This window comes from Canis aureus, chromosome 1 (genome assembly GCF_053574225.1).
Source record: "Canis aureus isolate CA01 chromosome 1, VMU_Caureus_v.1.0, whole genome shotgun sequence".
In the NCBI taxonomy this organism is placed as follows: domain Eukaryota; kingdom Metazoa; phylum Chordata; class Mammalia; order Carnivora; family Canidae; genus Canis; species Canis aureus.
The window spans coordinates 34,901,281-34,913,559 of NC_135611.1; the positions used below are offsets into that span (position 1 = coordinate 34,901,281).

The window sequence follows — 12,279 nt, forward strand, 5'->3', positions numbered from 1 at the left end:
TTTTGGGGACAGTTTAAAAATGTAATGATTACCTGATTGGTGTAGCATTCTTATGGACATGATTGTCTTGACGCTTCCTGGGTAGAAAACAAACGCAGTTAGGAAAAATTGTTCCATGAAACCACAACATGGATGTATATGAGGGTCAATTTAAAGTTCACATACATAGGGCTCACAATGCAATGTGCCCTAGGAAAAAAACATTAATCAGTAGCTGCTTTGAATACACTGTGCTAAAGCAGTAAACTTTATACAGATACTGTGTCCAAAAATAACTGAAAGAGAAAAAAATTGCAAAAAATTTAGAGTAGTATTTTCCAATATATTCTGATATATCAAAACATCTTAGTTTTTTTGACACAATTTGCTTGGTTCTAATTCCTTAATTTTTTAAAAAAATATTTTACTTATTTATTTGAGAGAGAGTGCAAGCACGAGCTGCAGGAGAGGCAGAAGGAGAGGGAGAAGCAGACTCCCCGATGGGTGGGGAGCCCCATATGGGGCTCTATCTTAGGACCTTGGGATCCTGAACTGAGCCAAAGTCAGACGCGCTTAACTGACTGAGTCACCCAGATGTCCCTAATTCCTCAAATATTAAAAAGTTGAAAGTAGCAGGGGGTTTTATTGAACCTATAAGTTTGCACATTTAAGTTTACATCACAACACATCAAGGAATTCTCCCAGATGGCCCTTAATGGCTCAGGGAAACTTGACAACTTAGAAACAATTAGATTTTAAGTGAACACTCTTCTTCCATAAGCAAATGGCCACTGTCATACCCAGAGGAGTCTGAGAACTTCAGTGCTCAACTGTATCAATGATGATGAAAACTGAGATGTTTCCCTGATAGGCAGGCTGGCAGTGCTTATCAAAGTAAGAAAGCACATGCACTTTGTCCCAGAAATTCCACTGCTGGAAATTTGTCCTTACAGATGTACCTGCACAATAAAAAGGTTGAAACTTAAAAAAAAAAAAAAAAAAGAGTGAGGGGAGGGCAGAGGGAGAAAGAGAAGCAGATACCCCACTGAGTGCAGAGGCCTAAAGTAGGGCTTGATCCTAGGATCCTGAGATCATGACCCAGGCCAGAGTCAGACGCTTACCTGACTGATGCATGAAGATATGCATACAAGGACTGCTGAAATAAAATATGACTCCATCATAAAACTTAGCCATTAAAAAAAAAAAAGAGCAAAAAATACCCATAATAGCAACTCATCCATTAACATTGCATGTTAAAACTGAAAAACCAAAACCCAAACAAACAAAAAACCCCAAAAAACCCAAAAAACTCATTGCACCCTAGAAAGCATTTGACAATCCCATTTGTATATAAGAGAAACAGGTGGTAAACAGAGAATTTCTACAGGGATGTCAAACAACTTTTAAGTCTAGTTAAATTAAATTGCATAAATAGAATCAGGGAGTCAGAAGTGGGGAGGAAAGAAATTTCTTACAACTTTTGGTACTTTTAGTTTCTTTATCTTTCCTTTTGCTGAGGTATGTGTGTGTGTGGGGGGGGGGCGGTGAGGGCAAGAGAGAGAGAGGAGAGAGAAAATCTCAAATCTTAGTGAGTGGAATTCAAATCACAATCCTAGGATCATGACCTGAGTCGAATGAAATCTAGAGTTGGGCACTCAACCGACTGAGCCAACAGGCACCCCTTGTTTCTTTTTAACATGAGCATATTCACCTTTTTAATAAAATATTGGTTAAGAAAAAGGATGTCACCATGCAAATGTACTGCAATTTCTCAAACTAAAACTCAAGTGCTGGTCTTGCTTCCATGTCCAATTCGCCCCTAATACAAACTGCAGTTGTGATGACAGTGACAGCAGGTGCACTCAGGAAGGGGACAGCACATGGGAATCCCCACAGGAACAGTAAGTCTTTTGGGTGAGAAATCAGTAGCCCCCAGATATTTATAGCAAGACATCTGTAATCAAAAGTTTCTTCTGCTAAGAGCCAGAAATTTGCAAAGCAGTAGCTGGAAAAACTAAACAATAAGCATCTTAACTTTGGTTTGCTGGGAAGTTTTACTATTGCATTGAATTTTTCCCCCATAATGATCTTCCTCTGCATCCCTTTATAGGTAATAAGACAAAACCTGAAAGAGAAGTAATGGCCTCATAATACTGTAATGCAAATTTACTTCCATCAGTTAGAGCAACTGTGCTAACAAGAAGAATATGCAATGCCAAACCCAAATTGACTGCATTTTTTCTTAGTTAGCTACATATTTAAGGCTTATTTAGACACAACCACCATCAGAATTTTAAAGGTGAATAGCATCCTCTAAAATGGAAATACAGTGTATTTTCAATTCAACAGGAACATTTGTGAGTCTTTCCTTAACTAGGAACAGAGCTTGAACTGAATAATTTCTAAGTTACTTTTCATATGTAATATTTTACAAGACACTGATCTGTGTGCACAGATCAGTGCTAGCAATAACAGTGATAATGCTTGGGTGTTTATTATGCATTTACTATATGCCAGATACTGGTTGGTACAGAGCTTCATATAAGTTACCTTATTTACTCTTCGTGACAACTCTATGCAATAAGTGTGATTATACCTATTTTATAGTGAAGGATGATCCTTAGGGAGGTAGACTGTCAGAACCAGAATCAAACCCAGGTTTGGCTCACTTCTAAGCCTGGAAGGTCTCGCCTCTCTCATCCACCTCTGCTATTTAATTTCTGTGTTATACAGTAGTAAATTAAAACCATTATATCCTAAACAACACATATACAATTCTTATTCACTAAGAACATATTGTAAAAAAGAGATGTACAAATTAAATTCACATAAAGGCAATACTATTTTTCTCTTAAAGAATGAACTAGAAGATGTAGAAAAGTGACATACATAAGATTCAAAACCTGATATTTCATGGTCAGAACAAAATTCCCTAGAACACGTAGTTGATTGTGGGATTTAAATTTTAGGAAAAGACTCTAATCAGAAAAAGTCAAATCGGGGCACCTGGGTGGCACTGTGGTTGAGCAACTGTCTGGCTCAGGTCATGATCCTGGGATCCTGGGATTGAGTCCCACATCAGGCTCCCCACAGGGATCCTGCTTCTCCCTCTGCCTATGTCTCTGCCTCTCTGTGTGTCTTTCATGAATAAATAAATAAAATCTTTTTTAAAAAAGTCAAATCTACCATTTTATTTAAAAATAAAATTTTAAGAATCAATTTTGCTGACAGTCATATAGGATCAAAAAAATCTCAAAATTCAAAACTTTGATCCCACTCAAAAAGTACATTGACTCAATTATGTAAATAGCTTCTGCCAGGGAAACCTCTTCCTTTTACATCTCTATGACAAGCAAGCCTACCTAAGATGTCCTATCATTTTAACATGAAATCAGATGATTGCTTGAGTCACACTCCCTACTCCAGATCACACAGAGGACCTTCTGTATGTATCTGAGTTAGAGGTCTCAGCAGGCCTGAGGATCCCTCTGGTCTAACTTCCTCTGATCCTCAATGTCTAACTTTTCACTTCAGTGTAAAGCTTAAGAATCATGAGAGAATTGGAAATGCTTCCTCTTTCACATGCGCCTTTTACGTTAGATTTTAAACATAGTTGATATTACAGTATTTCTCTTCAATACCAGCCTTGGAGAGGCTTCAAATAACGGCTATCCATAAAATCACTTTCCTTCTTCCAGTTTCTGAGGCATATGGAGACAACTATAGAGGGGAGAAAACATGAGTGATGGCTCCTTGGAGGAATATACTGATCATATTCTTGAACCATTAAAAATGTGGACTCCTTTTCATTAATCTCTTGTCTACAATGGTTTTATCTTGGAAATAGGAAAAAATACCCATGTATATTGTGTGTACTGTAGATCTGCTATTGGTTTGTCCCTTTAAAACCAAACAGGATTTGGGAGTATTCTACAGTCTCTTTGCTGCTCCCCTCAACTTTCAATCAGGAGAAGAACTCACTTTTAAAATCTTAAGGCTTTCTGGGCACCTGGATTGCTTAGTTGGTTGAGCATCTGCCTTCAGCTCAGGTTATAATCCCAGGGTCTTGGGATCAAGCCCCTCACTGGGCTCTGTGTTCTGTGGGGAGCCTGCTTCTCCCTCTGCCTCTGCTTGCTGCTCCCCCTGCCACTACTCTCTCTCTGTGTCAAATAAATAAATAAAATCTTAAAAAAATAATAAAAAAATCTTAAGGTTTTCAAAGTTGAATCCAAGACACAATGATGACATTCGTCTTTTTTTCTTAGATTATACTTTTACTGAGCAATCTATCAATAATGGTAAAGTACTGAGCTTGTGTTTTATTGTTTAAATGTATGAAAATGCTTATTAATGGGGAAATAGTTTCTTTGGGCCTCATAATATTATCACAACCCATCAAATGTACCTTGTATATACCTGCAGTTTTAGTTGCATTTTCTCAATATGGATTTACTTGGCACCATAAAAGACACAGTAATGTGGTTAATTATAGCTATATTTCTTTTCTACCATGTAGATATATCTCATTTTTCATATTCCTAAATATATGTTAAAAATAAATTTCCAGTTTTCCCAATCAATTGATATGTTTAAAAAATGTAATATTAGAGCAATCCTCATATGTAAAAAAAGAAAAAAAAAACCAGCCAGTTATTTCATTCTGTGAGATTTCTTTTTATGGTAACCAAACCCACACAGAATCATTTTTGGCACCCATTGCCAACAAAGGAGAGATATTCCAAATACAATTTCACATTCACATTTAAAATTTTCCCAGTATCTTTGAGTGCTACGAAAGGAGGGAGATACTTTGTTGGAGAATATGACTCTGGGGTTTCCTGTGGCTGGTGCCCCAGCCTGTAGGAGTCCTTCAGGCAGTAAAGACAGGCATTGTCTGGCAGCTTAAGCACATTTTTCAGAGGGGGATCGTGTTGAAAAAGATATTATCCTCTGCATGGCTATTACATAAAAGAGTTGCCAGTTTTCTAAAAGTGTGCCCTCTCCTTTGGCCACTCTTCATAGTCCCACTCAAATAAATTTGGCACCCAGTTAAATAATTTCCTCAGACAGGCCTTGAAAGGAAAGGCACAGAAACAGCCTCCCGTATAGACCTCAACAGAGGTCTCTTCAGGATAACAGCTGGGTGGGATTGGCAGAAAGGCAGACTTGCTCTGCAGTTGAATAAAGGCTTACAGTATCCAGGGTTGTCAATCTGGGATCTTTTGCTTAGAAAAACACTATCTTAGAAAAAAGCTTTACCTCAGGAAATTAATCATTACTTGAGTGGTGGCAAAAGTCAAGTGCGCATCAAATAATAACATCCTAAATAATAACAGTATAAAACGACTGGCAACAAACACCACCTTTCTACTTCCAAAATTTTAGCAATAAAACATTTTCAAAAATCACAATGGTTATTTGGTCTTTTTTCAGAATTGGGGGAATATTATGCTTGTAAACAAATATACACATCTTAAAATAGCAATTACTGAATAAAACTTCAGAAGGCATTTCCATATATTTGCTTTTTAAATGCCAGAGATCAATTACCAAATATTTTAAGGAATACATGAGCATCTCAGGGCACAATGATGGTCTCACAAATCACTACCACATAGGAGGACTGGATAAGGGAAAAAAAGATCTACAAAAAAACCGTGACCATTGCCAGAGTCCAGCTGAATACAGACTTATTTCCACAGGATGATTAAAAAAAGGCACCATCCTGAGAGCCAAATTCATTATAAATGCTTCTTTTATTAGTAAAAATCCCCATAACAACCTTAGTTCTCCCTAAAATAAGCAAATTGCCAATACGAGGTGGATACTTTATATTATATAAAACTCTGCCAAGCAATTGAGAGAACTTTTGGAAAAAAGTAAAAATATTTTGATGAATACCCTCTAATTTGACATATGTTAAAATCCAATTTGATATTTAAAAACTAATGGAAAACTAAACTATATTTTTTTCCACACTCGCTACACTGAGGGTATGATTGCAGATGTTTGTATCATTTGCATATTTATTTAGTCAAGGCATTTATGACTTATTTTGACTGCAGCCTACTACTTTCATATTTTGTTCAAAAAGTTTTTTGCAATTTTTTTATAATTGTGGTTTTGTTTCCCCCGTTGTATAGCTAAAGTAATTAGGATTCACTAAGTAGAATTTTAAATAAAAATAAAGTTTGCCAGAAACAAATTATCTTAAATGAAGCTATCTCCATTAGGGGAATTATAATTAAAACTGGTTTGCATGATGCCTGGGCGGCTCAGTGGTTGAGCACCTGCCTTTGGCTCAGTCGTGATCCAGGGGTCCTAGGATCTAGTCCCACATCAGGCTCCCTGCATGGAGCCTGCTTCTGCCAAGAGACACAGAGGTGTCGCTCATGAATAAATTAAAAAAAAACTGATTTGCAAAACAAAACTTTCACAACACTTTTCTCTCTAGAGGGCATACACACTGTTTCCTCCCAGATTTAATGACAAAAAAAGTTGGTTTACATATGGGTACATGGCATGCCAAAGCTGCTTTTCAAGTTAAATGTAAAAACAGTTATAGTAAAGTAATAAATTTTAGTTATTAACCTGTTATCCACATATCAAAAAACAGCATCACAACCATTAATACTTTCCACGATGCCGACTCTCCCCACAGGAACTCATGCACAACTTCGGGGAACCTGAAAAATTAACAAGAAGATTTTTTAAATGATGGTACTTGTAGCCAGTTTAAGAGGCATGCTTATTCTTCATTCACAGAAACTGCTTTCCTTGAGGAAAGAAAATTTGGAAGAGGATCTCTCAAGAAGACATTTTTTTTCCAAAGAAAAAAATTTCCTTTCTTTTAACGTAGTTCAAATCTTTTAAACAAGTACTTGTATTCAAAAGAGAATTTCCTATACCAGCAAAAGTGAAGGCAATTAGGAAAATAATGGTAGAGTTATAACTTAACATATTAGAGCTAGAAATTATGCCATGGCAGTGCATGACACAGTTCTGCCTTAAAGCTGAGATTCTCACAAAACTTCCTTTTGTGCATCAGCAACTAAACTCTACAGGACAAAGTCTCAGATAACCTCGTAGCGAATTCTTTTCTATAGTTTATTTCAGCAATGTTATGTTCTGTGCTAAAATTAATTTCTGAAATAAGAAGCCAAAACTAACCAAGTAAAATCCTTAGACTTAACAAGAAAAAAAGAAAGGGACTTTCTCAGAATTCATATTTATCCAACTTTAATCCAAAGAGATGCATGGAAAGTCAGTCAAACTACTTAATCCAAATAGATTCATCAATCAACCATCTTGAGACAGTTATCTCCCACTATAAAAGGTCCATTTAAAAATATTACTACACGATCCTTAGATGGTTTTTGTATATTTGTTCATTTTTTTCAAATATTGCTTCTTCTTCCAGACAAGTTAATATCTCACAGGAAGAACTAAAGATTCAAGACATGGCAAAATGTGAATTAATCCAGTCCCACTTCATGTGAGCAAAGTGCTTGAAGGAAGTAGTTTGCTTTAACTACTCCTCTCCCCACCTTTTCCACATCACCACAGTAGCACTTCAGGACACCCTGTGCACTTTGAGACGTGAATCATTATATGCAAGTAGGCCCACTTGGTTCCTCAAAAGACACAAAAGGTACAAAAATAGCTCTGCAATTGAAGCAAGAACCTCCTCAGCAGCCAGATGAATGTGGGTGGTCAGATAAGATTCCGTTGCTGCAAAGGGCAAATTATTAAGCAAATGCTAGATTTATTTTCTTTTTTAAACTATGTTCTTCTTGCCTCAAATCAACCATTTGCTGGTACTTAAAATGACACTTGACAACCTCTACTATTTTCCAAATTGAAAAGCTTCATCAAGGCCAAGGAGCATGATTGATTAAACACTGAAAAAAAAGACATATATTCTATAAGATAATTAACTGTATCTATATTTTTAACAAACCACATAGCACCTCTTTTAAAAAAATAAGCTAATGTACTTTAAAAAAAACAACTCTATTTTGGAAATATGACCTAATCTAAAGTAAAGTATGGCATGCTTCAGAAAAAAAAATTAATAAATCACAGAGCTAGTTAACACTCAGAGCAAAATTCACCTATGACATAAATGGGCCAAGATTCTACAGATATAGCTATTTATAGGGAACAACAACTTGCAGTATTCAGTGACTACCTATGATTGGCAATCCCATAGTCACTAAACTAAAAGGTAAGCAGGAGGAGAACATAACCCTCAGAAGGCCAGCACTGAGACTCACTCCTTCCAACTGAGTTGCAACTCTAGACAGGCACCCAACCTTTCCCTATCCCAGAAATCATCATTCTTGCCAACAGCTTCCACAGGCAAAACAGAGCACAAGAGTATCCCTCAGACAAGCTGTGACAGGGCAATGTTCCCAGTTCTGACTCCGCTTTTCCAATCTTACTTTCCAGGACTATGGCTACTGGAAATAGGAAACATTTATCTCATGACATGCACATTTATCTGGAATTTTAGACTAGAGAAGATCCCTCTTTCACTCAATAAGAGGATTCAACATTTCTTTTTGTCACATGACTTATAATTTATGACTTCTTTAATGCTTGGTTTTCTCTTAAAGAATGAAAATTCAATGGCAAGGGTATTATACTTTTTTACCTTACAGAAACTTCCAGGTAATTAGTATGATCTTAAAAACAAAGATCTGGGAGATAGTAACATGAAAGATATGACACCAACTTCAGTGATTTCATACAAATAATTTTGTTGCAAATTAGAATCAGGAATAGCCTCTACAAGGGAGCCAATTATTACTATTACCGTAAAGACATGAAGGTAACCATCTCAGAAAAGTACTTTTGCATTAATTTTAAGTGAGTTTTTGTGCTTGTTTCTCAAAATATAAGAAAAATCTCCCCTTGTGTAGCTCTTGAGAATGTAGTGTGACAACTTAGGTTTATGTTCCCTAGAAATCAAGAGTTCACACAGTATACTCAAAAAATGGAATAAAGGAGGAGAGAGTTTCACATCTTTAACTATACTTTTAGGCTATTAGATTCATAAGAAGTCTTCAAGCAATGAAACTTTAATATTTAATAAAACTAACCATTTTATTTCAGGAAATAGTGTTAATGGATCTTGTTAAATATCCCCAGGTCATTTAAAATTCACTCCTAAATTTGGGGTGAAAATTATCTTTCAATTTACTAACGAAGCACAGACTGCTTTTTCTGTCACATACAGATTTATAGGGGAGTTCCTTAAAAATATTTTCCAATTTCCCCATCTCCAATTTGTAACAAACACTTGGAAATTTTGAGCATTATTGTTTCTGTCCCAGTGTTTTCTCAACCTTTTTACTCTTAAAAAGTCTTGGCATTAGATATTTATTCTTGGATGCTTACAAAGTATTGTCACTAAGCTAAGTAAGGAACATACATGCTATGTTTTTTTGTTTTGCTTTGATAGTAGATGATAGATTAGATAGATAGATAGATAGATAGATAGATAGATAGATAGATTTTAAAATATCCATTGTTGCTAGGATCCTTTTTTATTTCAGTTCTCTATTCTTCCACATTATTTTAAGACAAGTTATGGCTTAACTTGGCAAACTTCTTGCACAAATATAAGTACCTTCCATCATTCTTGTTGTTTTTCCTGAGGTTAAACAAATGCACACTAGATCATAATTTTAGTAGAAGAACTGATAAGATAAACTGGCTGGATTTTAGATGAGAGTTGTCACAATTAAAAATAATTATTTTTATCAACTCTATGAAAAAATGGCAAATAGGATTGGAAGCAAGATATGATTCTTATATTTTTCACTTAAAAGAAGTGTTTAAATATGACATGTTTAAAAGAATTAACACTGCACTTCACACACTGAAGAAGAGATACTTATATCTACCAGTAGTAAAAGAAATTCCAAAATAGTAGGTAAAGATGGGAGAAGGGTACTTAATGAGAAACATATGTTCAAGATACACATTATTATTTCCACCAGTTTTTTTAAGGGAGGCATCTTTTCCACACATACACATAAAAAAAAAAAAAAGTAAAGAAATAAGCAAGCGAACAAACAAGAGGCTCTAAATGGACCCCTTGTTCCACCTCGGAGTATCTGGAGTGGCAAAGTATGAGGTACCTGGGAGGTGGTGGAGAAAGCAGGTGCAGGTGGTGACAATACACACACGCACACATACTCAAACTCACATACACTTTGATGAGTGTGATAACTATACACTTTGGACCTTTGGAAACAATCTGTAAATGAAAGTGAAGGTTGGGGCTAGGTTTGAAATGGAAAGAAGGAGAAAAAGGATGAAAGAGACACAAATAGGAACAGGAAAAAGTAGTAATTTTTGGAACATGGGGCAATTCATTACGAGGACAAGGCAGAGGCTCTGAAAAGTCAAAAGATGTGTGTGGGAAAAGGGAGTTTCCACAAGAGGAAGTAGGAGCAAACTGAGTCACATTCACCTATTTTGTCTTTTTGTCTAGGGTTCTGGTTCTAGAAACTGCTTGTAAAAATGATCCCAGAGCTACCTGTGGTCTATTGCTGCTTCTCAGCAGGTAGTTGGTGCTGGAGCATAGACAAGATACAAAATAAAATAAAACATTGTGTAAATAAACAACCAAAAAAGTAGGCACGTGCAAATTAGGGATTATACCTTAGGCCTCCTTAACTAGGGTTTTGTTTTTTGTTTTTTGTTTACTATCTTATGACACTTTTAGGCACTCATTGGTGCCTACTATGTGCCAAGCTGTGGGCTACTTATGGGCGAAGTTCACAAAATACAAAACAGAAAAGGCAAGTTCTAAACTCTCCATTTAAGACTTCAGAGACTGGCAGGGAGACATTTGTGAACAAATAAGTTCAATAAAGTGTTTTAGGAGCTTGGACATAAACATAAGCACAGTACAGGGAGACCACAAAAGAGGGAATGGTCAATTCTATCAAGAGAATTAGGAAAGGCTTAGTGAGGCAGTGGTACTAAGTCTTTACAGAAAACTATGCAAATGCACAAATGTACACAGTTCTCAATGTTAGGCTGAGAGATAAACACATTTGTTTGATGAAATAAAAATATAAGACTCTATCATTCCAGTTTCTCTCTAATTGTGTATACTTTTAGCATGGTCAAATGTTAGTTCACAGAGTTGCTTAAGGAATAAGGTGTTCTAGTTAATACCTTATGGCTACGTAAAGACCACAGAAAGAATGATTTTTGTTTTAACATCTGCTAGTGATTATTTTCCAAAGTACATTAGCCTTCTCCTTGAGTTAATTAGAGTCTCCTGAACATAATTTAATCTTTCTTTGATGATTCAGTATGGAATAGTGCTCTCTAGTCCTCACTCTGCATCTGGGCTGTGATCATCTGGTATTGGCAATGCAAACTTCTCCCCACATGTGTTCCTAAATAAGCACATGTCATACTTTCCAAGATCACAGTTGTAATTGAGATTTGTTTTCTTGACTGCATATTTGATATCAAATAAGTGACATTTGACTAGCTTGTTTTAGGAGGAGATATATAACTATTCACTTCTGTGACCATTAATTTTGAGTCTCTTCTAAATCAAACAGGGAGTATTAAGTACTATGAAGCATTTTAGAAATCATCTATCCCATCAGCCAACTAACAGAATAAAAAGGTGAGAACCAGAGAAATCAAAAGATTTCCTTAAGGATTTATAGGGCATTATGATGGGTTAGGGCTATCGTTTAGGTCTTCAAACTTTCAAGTCAATGATTTCCCACTCTCTACACTACTTCCGCTTATTGAAATTTCATTAATCTGGACTAATTGCAGAAACTGGTTGAAAGGAATGAAAACTGAAGACTAAATAGCATGACCTTAGAGTAAACACATTATCATCCATAACTTCATAACTTTAAAATGAATTGGTCAAAGAAACAGAATTATCAGTATCTCAAAACCAATGCTCCCATTGAACTGATTATCAATTTTTACAGAAATAAAATGAGTTCAAGGAAAATTTTAATGTTTCCAAAGTGAGTAAATGGTAGCAAAGTTAGTTGTTAAAATAATCAATTTCTACAAGTAGTACACAGTTTTGTAACAAATACAAAAATGTTTATTTAATTCTCGAACATTTTCCAGCATAAGCTATTTTGTTATCTAGCTTCTTATGTTCTTATAATTAAAAGCTTTTTTAAAGTAAGTATTTTAAGTTAAGTTATGAGATTATCTTCCCCAAAGCAAGGATAGCTTTTTCATTGACAGCCAATAAAAGTAAGTCCCTTGGTTCAGAATACCAAAATTCCACCA

General features: G+C 35.7%; 1 protein-coding gene across 3 annotated transcripts in view; it reads right to left on the bottom strand.

Moving 5' to 3' along the window:
* Positions 1 to 12,279, bottom strand: part of HIVEP2 (HIVEP zinc finger 2) — a 192,226-nt gene that overhangs the window by 24,078 nt on the left and 155,869 nt on the right. For all 3 annotated transcript variants that reach the window (XM_077895341.1, XM_077895351.1, XM_077895356.1), the window contains exons 3-4: positions 6,571 to 6,665; positions 33 to 77 (exon numbers count right to left, since the gene is read on the bottom strand). The gene's annotated coding sequence lies outside the window, so the exon portion shown is untranslated. The remainder of the gene's footprint in view (positions 1 to 32; positions 78 to 6,570; positions 6,666 to 12,279) is intronic.